Source organism: Ptychodera flava, chromosome 14, assembly GCF_041260155.1.
Source record: "Ptychodera flava strain L36383 chromosome 14, AS_Pfla_20210202, whole genome shotgun sequence".
NCBI classification, from domain to species: Eukaryota; Metazoa; Hemichordata; class Enteropneusta; family Ptychoderidae; genus Ptychodera; species Ptychodera flava.
Genome location: NC_091941.1, coordinates 8,568,350 through 8,581,015, shown reverse-complemented (window position 1 = coordinate 8,581,015; position 12,666 = coordinate 8,568,350). Strand labels below are relative to the sequence as shown.

At 37.6% G+C, this 12,666-nt stretch overlaps 1 long non-coding RNA gene across 1 annotated transcript; it reads left to right on the top strand.

The window, feature by feature from the left end:
* Nucleotides 1-636: 636 nt before the first annotated feature.
* On the top strand, nt 637-11,564 carry LOC139149214 (uncharacterized). Its single transcript, XR_011556085.1, has 6 exons — nt 637-824; nt 3,309-3,333; nt 4,635-4,688; nt 5,235-5,309; nt 8,161-8,256; nt 9,903-11,564. It is a non-coding gene; the product is annotated as an uncharacterized lncRNA (long non-coding RNA).
* The last annotated feature ends 1,102 nt before the right edge of the window (nt 11,565-12,666 follow it).

Genomic DNA, 12,666 nt, shown 5'->3' with positions numbered 1-12,666 from the left:
TATTTATAAGCGTCTGCTCTAACCACTAGATGTCTTTATTCTCACTTGTTTTACACCTGGTCATAGCCGTTTTAATATGATTGAACATGCCTGGTCCCCCTTGTCAAAGTTTCTCGCTTAGTTACCGTCCCTACCAATTACAAATTGCGTGTTCACAAAGAGAAAGAACAGTACAAGAGATGCAAAAAGGGAAAGTAAAATAAAATGAAACTTTTATGCGGTAAAATACCCTGTTAGTACTCAAATCTGATCGATTACTTTAATTGTAATGTGGCAAGGGGAATACGTATTTAGTAGTTTAGCAAAATGCAACATTGTACTCTCACGCAGACATGAACATTTCGCACTTTTGAAGTTTCGTTTAGGTGAGGGGGGAGGGGGTTTTGATCTAAACGAAGAAATTTCGTTTCTTGAACTTCTGCGACAATCTCAGATGGTCCCTAAGTCTTTCACTTTCAAGGCACACACTTCTTTAAAATGCCAATGACAACTTTTCAAAATATAATAGAACTATATGAAATTTATCATCACAAGGCATACTCAATTAGGTTGAGTTGTTGGGACGAATTCTTCTGATTCCCCGCCCGCAGAAAATAATGATGGCTTCCTTACTACTGTCTCGAAATATAGCAACCTAGGGAGTACACTGAACCATTACATCATCAATATAGGATTTGATGACATACATTGACTCTTCTTCACACTTTAACAAGACTTGCAGAGGAGTGCTGGCCTCCGTCTCCCTCTAAAGGAAAGACCATTCGACATCAAGGAAATACCAATAATAATCGCGACATGGGTTTGAAGATAAAAGTCACGTACTGGTAAGTTTTCTTTTGTCTTCGAGGTCACACGCGTTAGGCTTTTCGCCGGGGAAATGGTGCACTACGGAAGTGCTGCAAAGGCCAGCCGAGCGAGCCACACCAACATACAGCGGTCAACCAATATCCAAGGGGGACCACTCCAAGCAATACGGGAAAGGGGATTTTAATAGACTAAATTGTACCGACGGAATTTGCCATGAAACTCAGCCCGGGGATGGCCGATGGGGTCCCACACTGTACCCACACTCCATAGTCGCTTGTAGTTCGATACGTAGACGGCGATGGCCGCCGTGGCGTGTATCCGTATCCTTCTTTTCTAATGCATTTCACAATGACCAGCACCTTGTATCTAACTACAAGTGACTGAGTAATGTCCCTAGTCTCTTTATAAACCATGGAGTCCCTACCCCAGTTGTTTCACGGACCCGGGCTCATGTATCTAGGGATTTGCTTGCAGGTTTTGGATGGAGACTTTCCATTTATTTTATTTTCCCAGGGGTTAATGGCATTCAGCAAATTTCACAATGCCGATTTCATAACCAAAGAAAAATATAAATTTATAATCCCGACGTGGGGTTGACATTAACTTCTACACACATGATGTTTTAGAATTTTGAAAGTTAATCGGCCTCCAACGGAGTTGAGCCACAGCAGCTATAGTCTAGCCCAATAAAATCAGATGTAGAGATGGCACGTACAGTTTCTTTGCATGATTTTCTCATTCTGTCGCCGCAGCCATTGCTGTAGTGTGCCGACTTACAGAACAGCAGGGAATATGCTAGCTGCAGTACAGTAGCTCGAAGTTTTGCCTGGGTATTTGGGTCTGGTTCTGCCGTCCAATCCAAATACCCACCAGGCCAAAACTCGAGCTACTGTACTGCAGCAGGAATATGCAAACTAATACCATCTGTACATGCACTGTCACCTGATCATGGAGCACACGCTACCTCTATGATTGATTTTAATCAGATATAAAGTACCTCCATGATTGATTTTGATCAGATATAGATTGGTTGACATGTTCCATGCCAGTCCTAACTCAGTGAGTTTCAAATATTGTAATATGCCCAATATTCCTCACGAAATTCACTTGAAATTTCTTCGTTTTGCACTCACGGTATGGACTTATGTATCCATTTTGAGGTGTAAATTCTTGAGGTAATTTTACCACTGTTTTACAAATAAGCATTTGTAGAACTACAGGTTCTTGGCCCACAAACTTGTAATTTCAACTAGTATAAAAAGGTAAAATATTTGCTGGTTTAAAGGACCAAAAGCAGGATGCTTAGCTTGTTCAGGTAAACATCAGAATATTTGCTGTGTCATATCTTGACATGACCAATGTACAATTGGTACATTGGTCCCGCATCGGCATGGCATTCCACCTGCACTAAGGTAACATTGACATGCATAGTAAAGTGTAAATCTGGATGTTTCAATCCTTGAAATTTCAAAGTCCATTGCCTGCAGTGAACCAATTTTTCGGGCAGAAATGATATATGTATGGCCTCATAGATTCGACACTGTGAGTGGGGCTGTACATGCATGTTCACACTTGGATAATGAATGCTTGATGCCCATGACCCATTGCACAAAGCATCGAGATACCCCAGTGGAAAAATAATAGTTGCCATCCCTATGTTTGGCCAATAAGTCAAGGAGCACAGCTAGTCTCTCCACACATGCTAAATTGGAAGGGGCTGTTGGATGAGGCATGTTCTTGTGACCACACACCTATGGATATAAACAAGAGGGTTTCCTTAGGGGCTTGTGCTTTGATCCTCACCCTAATGACTTCCTAGCTAATATTAGGTGATACCACAGTCCCTCCACTACACGCAAAATTCTATTTTTGTCTACTAATCACAAGTCTTGTGAAAGGTCATCCTTTAGTCTTACTTCTGTACTCCTCTGATTGATGTCATCATGTCACCTGGGTGTACTGTAATGTAGCCAGGACTCCAGAGAAACAATTTTAAAGCGGGGACAGTGGTTTCCAAAAGAGCAAGAACAGTGAATGTACAGTAAAGGAAGTGTTTACTAACTGACTCACACCGAAAGCTTGATTCTTGTGTTTTATTTAATCTGCAGTATGCAAAGGTTTTTTGTAGTTAAGAAAAGTTGAATATCATGTTTGGATGATTGCATTATATATATATATATATATATATATATATATATATATATATATATATATATATATATATATATATATATATATATATATATATATATATATATATAATATATAAAATATATAAATGAATTATATATATATAATTCAGGTTTAAGAAACTTTAAGTTGAGCATAAATAGAAGTAAAAATATCTTTACCTGTCCACGCCACATACACAATGCCATGGTACACCTTAGCTTAGCCAAGGCCAGCCATCGCATCGACCACAGCTCACAACACAGATCAATTGCACTAGTGCTTATGAAATTTATTTTCAATTCATAATTCTATTTTTTTTTTGCCTCTAGTGGTGGATGAGGTTACGATCCCAAGGTAAGCCTGAATAATTCCTCTTTCTTTTGATATCTTTACCGGTATTTCACTCGTAAGGGCCATCTTCAGGTTTAGGCTAGCTGCCTTCACATATGTGTTGCTCTCTGGTCTGATCTTGTGTACAAGTATATTTGCCTGTGTATGTGTACTGTGCATTTGTATCATTGACAAATGACTTTAAGTCTTGATTCTAATTCAATTATCATCCAATTCATATTTATGTATATGGGCTTTGTCGACAAACTGAATATTGTGTGTTTCAGCATACTGTAGGGAGACAGCAAGAAACTGTATTTGATATAGTGCATAGAAATATTGAAAAAATTATCAACAGCTGGTGTAACCATGCCCTCTTGTTTGGTATCCGTATGAAAAATCATACATGTTAAGATTGTTTTGAGACAAAAGTCATGAAATGCAACAAAATGGTTCTAGATTTTGTTTAATTATCACTAACATTAGAACAATTGATAACATTAAAATGTTGTTCATTTTTCATTAAATTACCTGCCAAACCTTGGAATTGAAAAATGTAAACAGTAAAAGGGAACCGAAAGATTTTCAGGTCCCCTTATGAGCAGTGCAAAACTTTCAAGTTCCCCCTTCTACCCCCAAAATTTTCAAATCCCATCTGAATTCCAACAGCAGCCCTACCCCCCTCCCCCCATTATGATTGTTGACTGTGAAGGCAGCCTAATCTAGTCCTTAGCCCAGACATCAAATTTATATCACAAATAGAGTGAAAAAGTTAAAACACATACTAAAGATGGATAAAGTTGAAAAGTAGGATATTGTATATTAATACATATAAATTTTAAATAAATAAGGATTAGGTAAAAAAATCACAATCGCTCAGTCAAAAACATTTAGACTCTGCTAAGTTAGTAAGCCTTTAGGACCTGCTTGAAAGATTTTCTAGACCTGCTATACTTTATAAAAAGTGTGATATCATTCCAGTATTTCGCAATCGAATGTGTAATGTTGTGTTTTGTTCTGTATAAGTGTACTTTAGGAGATAAAAATTTCTATTATTTACAGACCAAGTAAGATGTGAATGAGAAGCAGAAGTGGCGTACTGATCAACTGAATGTGCATAATGATTATTATACAAATCAATATGATATGCATTTAGTATCTGTCACTGGCTATCAATACAAATTTAGCCACTTTTGTGTCTGAGGAGAGTGTCATGTTTTGTTTCTGAGGAGAGTATCATGTATGTCAATGATGTACTCTTTGTATGAAAGGTAATTCTCCTGCCAGGCTCTTAGCAGTGCTTGTTTGTTTTTCCCATTCTGCAGTTCTACTCTTTAAAGAGGGAACTTGAGGCTGAATTTCCAGGGGAACTTAACATCGTGAGTATGAACTTCAGAGATATCAGCAGTTTCTGTTTAACAATTAGGTTTCCAAACTGGCAGACTTTGTTTTTGATACACATCTCTTGACGGTGCGGATTAATGTGAAATGCAATCAGATCGTCAAGGGTTTCAGGACACTTACCTCCTTGACACCTACCCATTGCACATTGGATATGTTTAGATTGCAACTGCCCACCAGTGTCATTAAACCGTCAATACATGTTTGGCAAAAATCAAGTGATGTCATCACTATGCATACTAGTACTAGAAGATGTTGTTAGAGAAATAATGCCCTGTGTTGTTAGCTTAGCTTAAAGGGGTAACTTTATTTCTATTTTGACTCGCAATCACTTTGATAGGAATTCTTTCTTTGTGCAAATTTTATAACCTCTGTTCTTGTGATCCATTAGTTTGTATGTGATTCATATTTTGTATGTATGTGTATGTCTTCCTAGTAAGCTTTTATCCCGTAATGCTCCTTAGGGAGTCATTAGTAAAGATAAAATTTACATTATGTGATCTTTGCATCAATTAATTTTATAGCAAGGCCATAAGGACCCAGGTATGAGTGGAAGGTTTGAAGTTGAAGTTGATGGCAAGCTTGTTCACTCAAAAAAGGTAAAAGAACATTTGCTAAAGAAAGAGGTGAATTTAAAGATAGATGTGTCCACTGGTTTGGAATCATGATTTGAACAGGGTATACAGGTTTTGTTCTGGTATCATCCTGAACAGGGTATACAGGTTTTGTACTTGTATCATCGTGAACAGGGTATACAGGTTTTGTACTGGTATCATCCTGAACAGGGTATACAGGTTTTGTACTTGTATCATCCTGAACAGGGTATACAGGTTTTGTACTGGTATCATCCTGAACAGGGTATACAGGTTTTGTACTGGTATCATCCTGAACAGGGTATACAGGTTTTGTACTTGTATCATCCTGAACAGGGTATACAGGTATTGTACTGGTATCATCCTGAACAGGGTATACAGGTTTTGAACTTGTATCATCCTGAACAGGGTATATACAGGTTTTGTACTGGTATCATCCTGAACAGGGTGTACAGGTTTTGTGCTTGTATCACCCTGAACAGGGTATACAGGTTTTGTACTTGTATCATCCTGAACAGGGTATACAGGTTTTGTACTGGTTTCACCCTGAACAGGGTATACAGGTTTTGTACTGGTTTCACCCTGAACAGGGTATAACGGTTTTGTGCTTATATCACCCTGAACAGGGTATACAGGTTTTGTACTGGTATCACCCTGAACAGGGTATACAGGTTTTGTGCTTGTATCACCCTGAACAGGGTATACAGGTTTTGTGCTGGTATCATCCTGAACAGGGTATACAGGTTTTGTACTTGTATCATCCTGAACAGGGTATACAGGTTTTGTACTGGTATCATCCTGAACAGGGTATACAGGTTTTGTACTTGTATCATCCTGAACAGTGTATACAGGTTTTGTACTGGTATCATCCTGAACAGGGTATACAGGTTTTGTACTTGTATCATCCTGAACAGGGTATACAGGTTTTGTACTGGTATCATCCTGAACGGGGTATACAGGTTTTGTGCTTGTATCACCCTGAACAGGGTATACAGGTTTTGTGCTTGTATCACCCTGAACAGGGTATACAGGTTTTGTACTTGTATCACCCTGAACAGGGTATACAGGTTTTGTACTTGTATCACCCTGAACAGGGTATACAGGTTTTGTGCTTATATCACCCTGAACAGGGTATACAGGTTTTGTACTTGTATCACCCTGAACAGGGTATACAGGTTTTGTACTTGTATCACCCTGAACAGGGTATACAGGTTTTGTGCTTGTATCACCCTGAACAGGGTATACAGGTTTTGTGCTTATATCACCCTGAACAGGGTATACAGGTTTTGTACTTGTATCACCCTGAACAGGGTATACAGGTTTTGTACTTGTATCACCCTGAACAGGGTATACAGGTTTTGTACTTGTATCACCCTGAACATGGTATACAGGTTTTGTACTTGTATCACCCTGAACAGGGTATACAGGTTTTGTACTGGTATCATCCTGAACAGGGTATACAGGTTTTGTACTTGTATCACCCTGAACAGGGTATACAGATTTTGTACTTGTATCACCCTGAACAGGGTATACATGTTTTGTACTTGTATCACCCTGAACAGGGTATACAGGTTTTGTACTTGTATCACCCTGAACAGGGTATACAGGTTTTGTACTGGTATCATCCTGAACAGGGTATACAGGTTTTGTACTTGTATCACCCTGAACAGGGTATACAGGTTTTGTACTTGTATCACCCTGAACAGGGTATACAGGTTTTGTGCTTGTATCACCCTGAACAGGGTATACAGGTTTTGTGCTTATATCACCCTGAACAGGGTATACAGGTTTTGTACTTGTATCACCCTGAACAGGGTATACAGGTTTTGTACTTGTATCACCCTGAACAGGGTATACAGGTTTTGTGCTTATATCACCCTGAACAGGGTATACAGGTTTTGTACTTGTATCACCCTGAACAGGGTATACAGGTTTTGTACTTGTATCACCCTGAACATGGTATAAAGGTTTTGTACTTGTATCACCCTCATGTTACACTTATCATAATCTGATAGTACACACAAGATAAGCAATGCCGTGTACCACTAGCTCGAAATACTGGCTGGACAGAGCTTTTGTGTAAGAACCTGTCAGATTGAGTTCCTTCATTGAAAGGTAGAAACACTGGTCTTTTTTTAGAGTGTGTGCTAGAAACAGAGGACTCATCTCAACTCAGCGCAGTACATTGTAGAATTCAAGAAAAAAGCTTGCTGCTTGAACATATGCTTGATTTAATTTAGCAAGTGAGAAACGGTCATAACACTGGTGAATTGTTATATTTTGTACCTGATTAAGAATGATTCATCACCATTACTTTGAAAAGGAAGTGAACTTATAGTTTTCACAACCAAAACTTGAAAGAAATTGTTGTTTCAATCCAAGACCATTGATATATTTATTGATTGTGGATTATTGACATCAAAATCTCATATGCCAGCACAATTTCATGTTTCTTCTATGGACTAACGTTTCCCTTGACCATTTCATTTACCGTTTCTTTTACTGACAGAAATGGCAATTTCTATTCAACTTATCACTGTTTTGTCACTTCTTGGAAACTATAGCATTGTATTTATTTATGCAGTGGACTAATTGCTGAAGCAGTCAAACTGTTTTGTGTATTGGTTGCAATGTTCTTTGCTTAACATAATTTTTCTACCCTCAAAAAAAACCAGTTAGTGTATTAAAGCTACAGTCATCCTTAACTTGCGTTCAAACATGTAAGTACTTTGTATCAAATAATAGCATGCCCCTGTTACCATGATACGTGTGTTTGACATTCAGTCAGCTATTGTCAGCATCCTATCTGTGAATGCCAGCCCACTTGATTGATGTCTGTGTCCTCCTTGCCTTTCAGAACGGTGCTGGCTATGTTGACTCTGAAGCCAAATATCAGAAAATTGTGAGTGCCATTGAAGCAAGCTTGAAGTAATTTCTACATGCATATGCAGAGGTCAGCCTCCAACTTTATTTCAACAAACATTTTTACACTTTGCCATCATGCCAATACAGTTTTGCCAAATTCATGCACAGAAACAAATTTACCATCTCTATACATTATTTTTGTCACGTTGGTGCCATTTTAGAAATGATTGGAATCTGGCTTTAACCCTTTCATTGCCATGGTTTGACCCAAAGTACCCATTGTTATCAATGGCCAGTGTGGACCTGTTTACAGGGAATTAGGGGTGGACAGGTTAAGAAGTGTTCAATGAAAAATACATTCGACTTTCCACCAGAAGCCTTAAAGAAACACACTCAAGTTGCTGAATGAGCTGATGACTGTTCAAACAAACTTAAAGGTATACAGTCACCTCCAATCTAAATATGCCCATATATGGTCATAGCAGCGTTCCTTGGTAATCAAATGCCCATGTGAGGGCGCTGTTTTTAAAAAGCGGCCACCCGCTTAAAATCTGTGATTGGTTAGATTTTCTCTTTCCATGGTAACTGCGGCAAAATTGGAACAGGTGACAGTATACCTTTAACACCCTGACATGCAGTATGGCAGGGTTATACTCAAAACAAAAATTAGCCTCCCTGCCAATGAAGGATAAAAGTGAGGAGTTGTGTTTGTGCAGATTTTTTAGATGCATGTTCTACAGAGATGGTGAAATAGTAAGAGAAAGAAGGAGCATTAGAATATAAAAAGACAAACAACAACAAGCTACAATAGTTCACTTCCCCCTTTTCAGCTAGGATATCACTTCCACAGTGAATACCTGTAAATCATTCAGTGCATGCCATGTTACAGATGTTTGCTCCCGGATACAAAGTGATAAGCATACATAGTGCAATGTATTTTTATGTGATACAAATTTCTGTGTCTGCGTTGACGGTAAAATATTCCCCTGCTGCAGGATTAAACTAAAATATCAAGTAAAATTTGAATAGTCCATCATTTCAGTCCCTAAGACTTTTCTTTGTCATATTTGAGAATCAAATTCACAATGCAAAGCTTATACTTCCATGACTTCTGTTACTCTATTTACTTGACCTTTTCAAGATTCAGTCAAATGATAGCATTCAAGGACCTCAAGTCTATGGATTGGTTTGAAGTCTCAGAGCGCCCTCACATGACTGAATCTTTCAATCTCCCAATATACCAGTGCAATAGACTTTATGACCTTTTACCTATTCAACTTTCTCTGTAGGTCAAATAAGACTACCTAAAATACTCTCTTTGTCCTGTTTTGTACCCTATTGGTGCATAGTTGTCAGGGTCAAATCAGGACAATATTACCTGTGATATATCTTTCATCCTTATCAAATCAGATTATTGAAAACACTCAGGCAAGAGTTGGGTGTTGGAAAGCATTATGAATAGCATACTTGTCCAATGGTTTAAGATAGATGGCAGCTATAAAGTCAAATGATGCCCAATGATCTGTACATCATTTCAAGAATGGCATGATTACTATCCTCAAAGCATTCTTTGTTCAGAGACAGACAACAACACCATACCTTACAGAATGAGTAATAACATAATAAATCTGTGAGTGTACTGCTCTCAATTTCATAACACCTAGTTGTGCAGACATGCTCATTTCAAACACTTTTCATCAGCCAATTTTAACTTTTGTTCTTTCATTTTTGCAGTTGAAGCTTCTTGGAGTATTCTAAGCGAAGATTTTCTTGATGATGGGACGGGTTGAAAAGTGGAACAACCACTAGGCCCAGTTCTTGATGAAACTATGAAAAATTCGCCTTGGATATTCTGACAACTTGAACTCTGTGATTTTCATGTGATTTAACTAGATAATTTAGTAGTTTGAAAATGGTCATATTTGTTTGGTGTGTAGAAGTAGTAGAACCACCACTTTTTGTAAAACTGTACATATGGGATATCCAGTGTACGTATGCTGGCTAAAGAACAAGAACTTGATGAAATGTGAATAGATTCATACTAACAAAATCAGAGGAAGATTTTGTACTCAGGGAAAGCAATCTTTAATGCCAACTTTAAGAAGTGGTGCCTGTGTGAACATATCATTGATTGCTCACATTATTTCACAAAGGGATAGAAGCTTCAACATCAATCTGTTCCAATGAAACATTCTGCTTGAAACACTGAGTAACTGTGATTCAGCCTGTGTGTCTCATTGTACAATATACTGTGATAAATTTTGATGGATATCAATAGAATGCAAAAAAATTAGTATGGAGGGGCAATTCCTTCCTTTCAACAATTTCTCTAAATTCTAATTTAGAACAGAATCTGTGATTTTTTCTCATTTTGCCATTTTGCCACAGTGTGCACGTGTTGGACAAGCTTACTAATAACACAACCGTAATTTTGAATTAAATCAATAAAGTGATTTTGATCTAAGACAACTACCACAACAGGCCAGAGGCTGATCACTTGACAAGTAAGTCTAACCATAGACACGCAAGGTTGTATGGTCCAGTGCTTCTCGACTCTCCTGCTCCCAGTACCCCAACGTTGCACAATAGTCTGCATAATCTAGCTCAAACAACCAGGTCTCCTTGTTTTCTCAGCAAGATAACACTTTTCATGAAGTATTACTCTTATGGAAATGTGTTTATTTGAGACATGCATACAAAGGAAGAGCTTTGCTTTTAGTCTGTTACTGTAAGTTGTCTGAGATTTGACTCGGTGTGTAACACAAGTTAAAGGAACTGATCATTTAGACAGAAATCATTGTTTGTAAAGCATCATATTTTGGATATTTAGATCAGTATTACATTTAATTTTTAATAAAATCAGCCTTTCAGGTTGATTACAGTTTTGCCCCATGTTTGAAATCATGTTACATTTTCCAATACTGTTATATGCTGTACTATTTCAAGTATGTACAAATGTCCTTTTCATTGTTATTTGCACTGTTAATTATTTGCTTTAAATATTGCACATTATATTTCGCTTGGTGTTTTGAATTCCAGAGCTTATTTTGATGTACATATTCGGAACTGTGGTATAATACTGTTAGACGTGACTTCAAAGAACTCTGTGATGGGAGAGAAACTGCTAGAGGTCATTCACTACTCATCAAATATATGGCCCGCTTCCTGAACAGTGAAATATAATTTCCAAACTGCTGTGACTCCCATCAGAAATGCCACTGAAGATGAATATTGGTGATATGGTCTGCTAAACAACAGAATGTTTGTGAATTCCTATGTGCAACCTTTTGTGATTTTCAGTCAATGGAAATTTAGTTTCAAATAAGACATATAAAGTTTGCAAATTACTGTGACCTGAGCAAACCATGACTATAATAAAAGCCAAGTATCAAACTATGCATGCCTGTGGCTTCAGTGTGGCTACGAAATGGATGCAAAATCTATCACAAACTGTGTGAATTTAAGGTACATATGATTGATTAGTTTTGTTAAATTAAATTAGTAGGTTTTAGCAAATGCACATGCAGCAATCATTATCCTTACATATATTCTCAAGGAATGCACTGTTTTGGCATGCCTCTCTAAGCAGAATTGGTTTATTTTAGGGCGATTTTGAAAGTTTTGAAACAAAAGATCACTATCAGAGGCCAATAGAGGGCGAAATATCTGGCAAATTTCTAGGGAACATACAAACTAATAATAAGTGTAAGGGGCTGCTGATAATAAAAGCTGATGCCCAAGAAATGTAATTCCTTTGTTTTACTTGAAACCCCCTCCCTCCCCCTTAAAACAAAATTTCTTATGCGAAATCAATTTCGTATTATGATGCCGTTTCTGACAAAACCACACACACCTGTCCGATCCACACACTCGCGAAAAAATACCAGACAAAATTGCAGATTTCATCATAATTTCAATATATTTAAGTTCATCTGCAGGAACCTGTATACCAAATATCAAAGCTATCAGATGAGTAAAATAAAAGCTGACGCACAAGAAACGTAATTCCTTCGTTTCACTTGAAACCCCCTCCCTCCCCCTTAAAACAAAAGTTCTTTATGTCAAATCAATTTCGTATTATGATGCCGTTTTGACAAGACCACACACACTTGTCCGATCCACACACCCAAGAAAAAATATGAGAAGTGCTCATTAATAAGTAAACATCCACTTTTTAATACACAGAACACTTTAATATATATATTTCGCAAGTAAGAATGTTTCACGTACATGTCTCTCGTTGAAAAAGCATACAAGCATATCAAATTATCTTCTAAAGAGGAAATATGGAAAAATCAACAAACTGACAAAGTTGAAATTGAAAATGTCTCAAAATAGAAGATCATTGCAGGCATTAAATTCATGAAATCGTCAATGATAACAGATCTGGCAACAAGCCCTCTATTTCAAAAAATCCACACAAGCCCTTCTCTGCAGGGTTTTGTTCCATGAGAAGTCTTAAACTGGGAACCAGAGAAATGTGTTTGTCAACATTGCA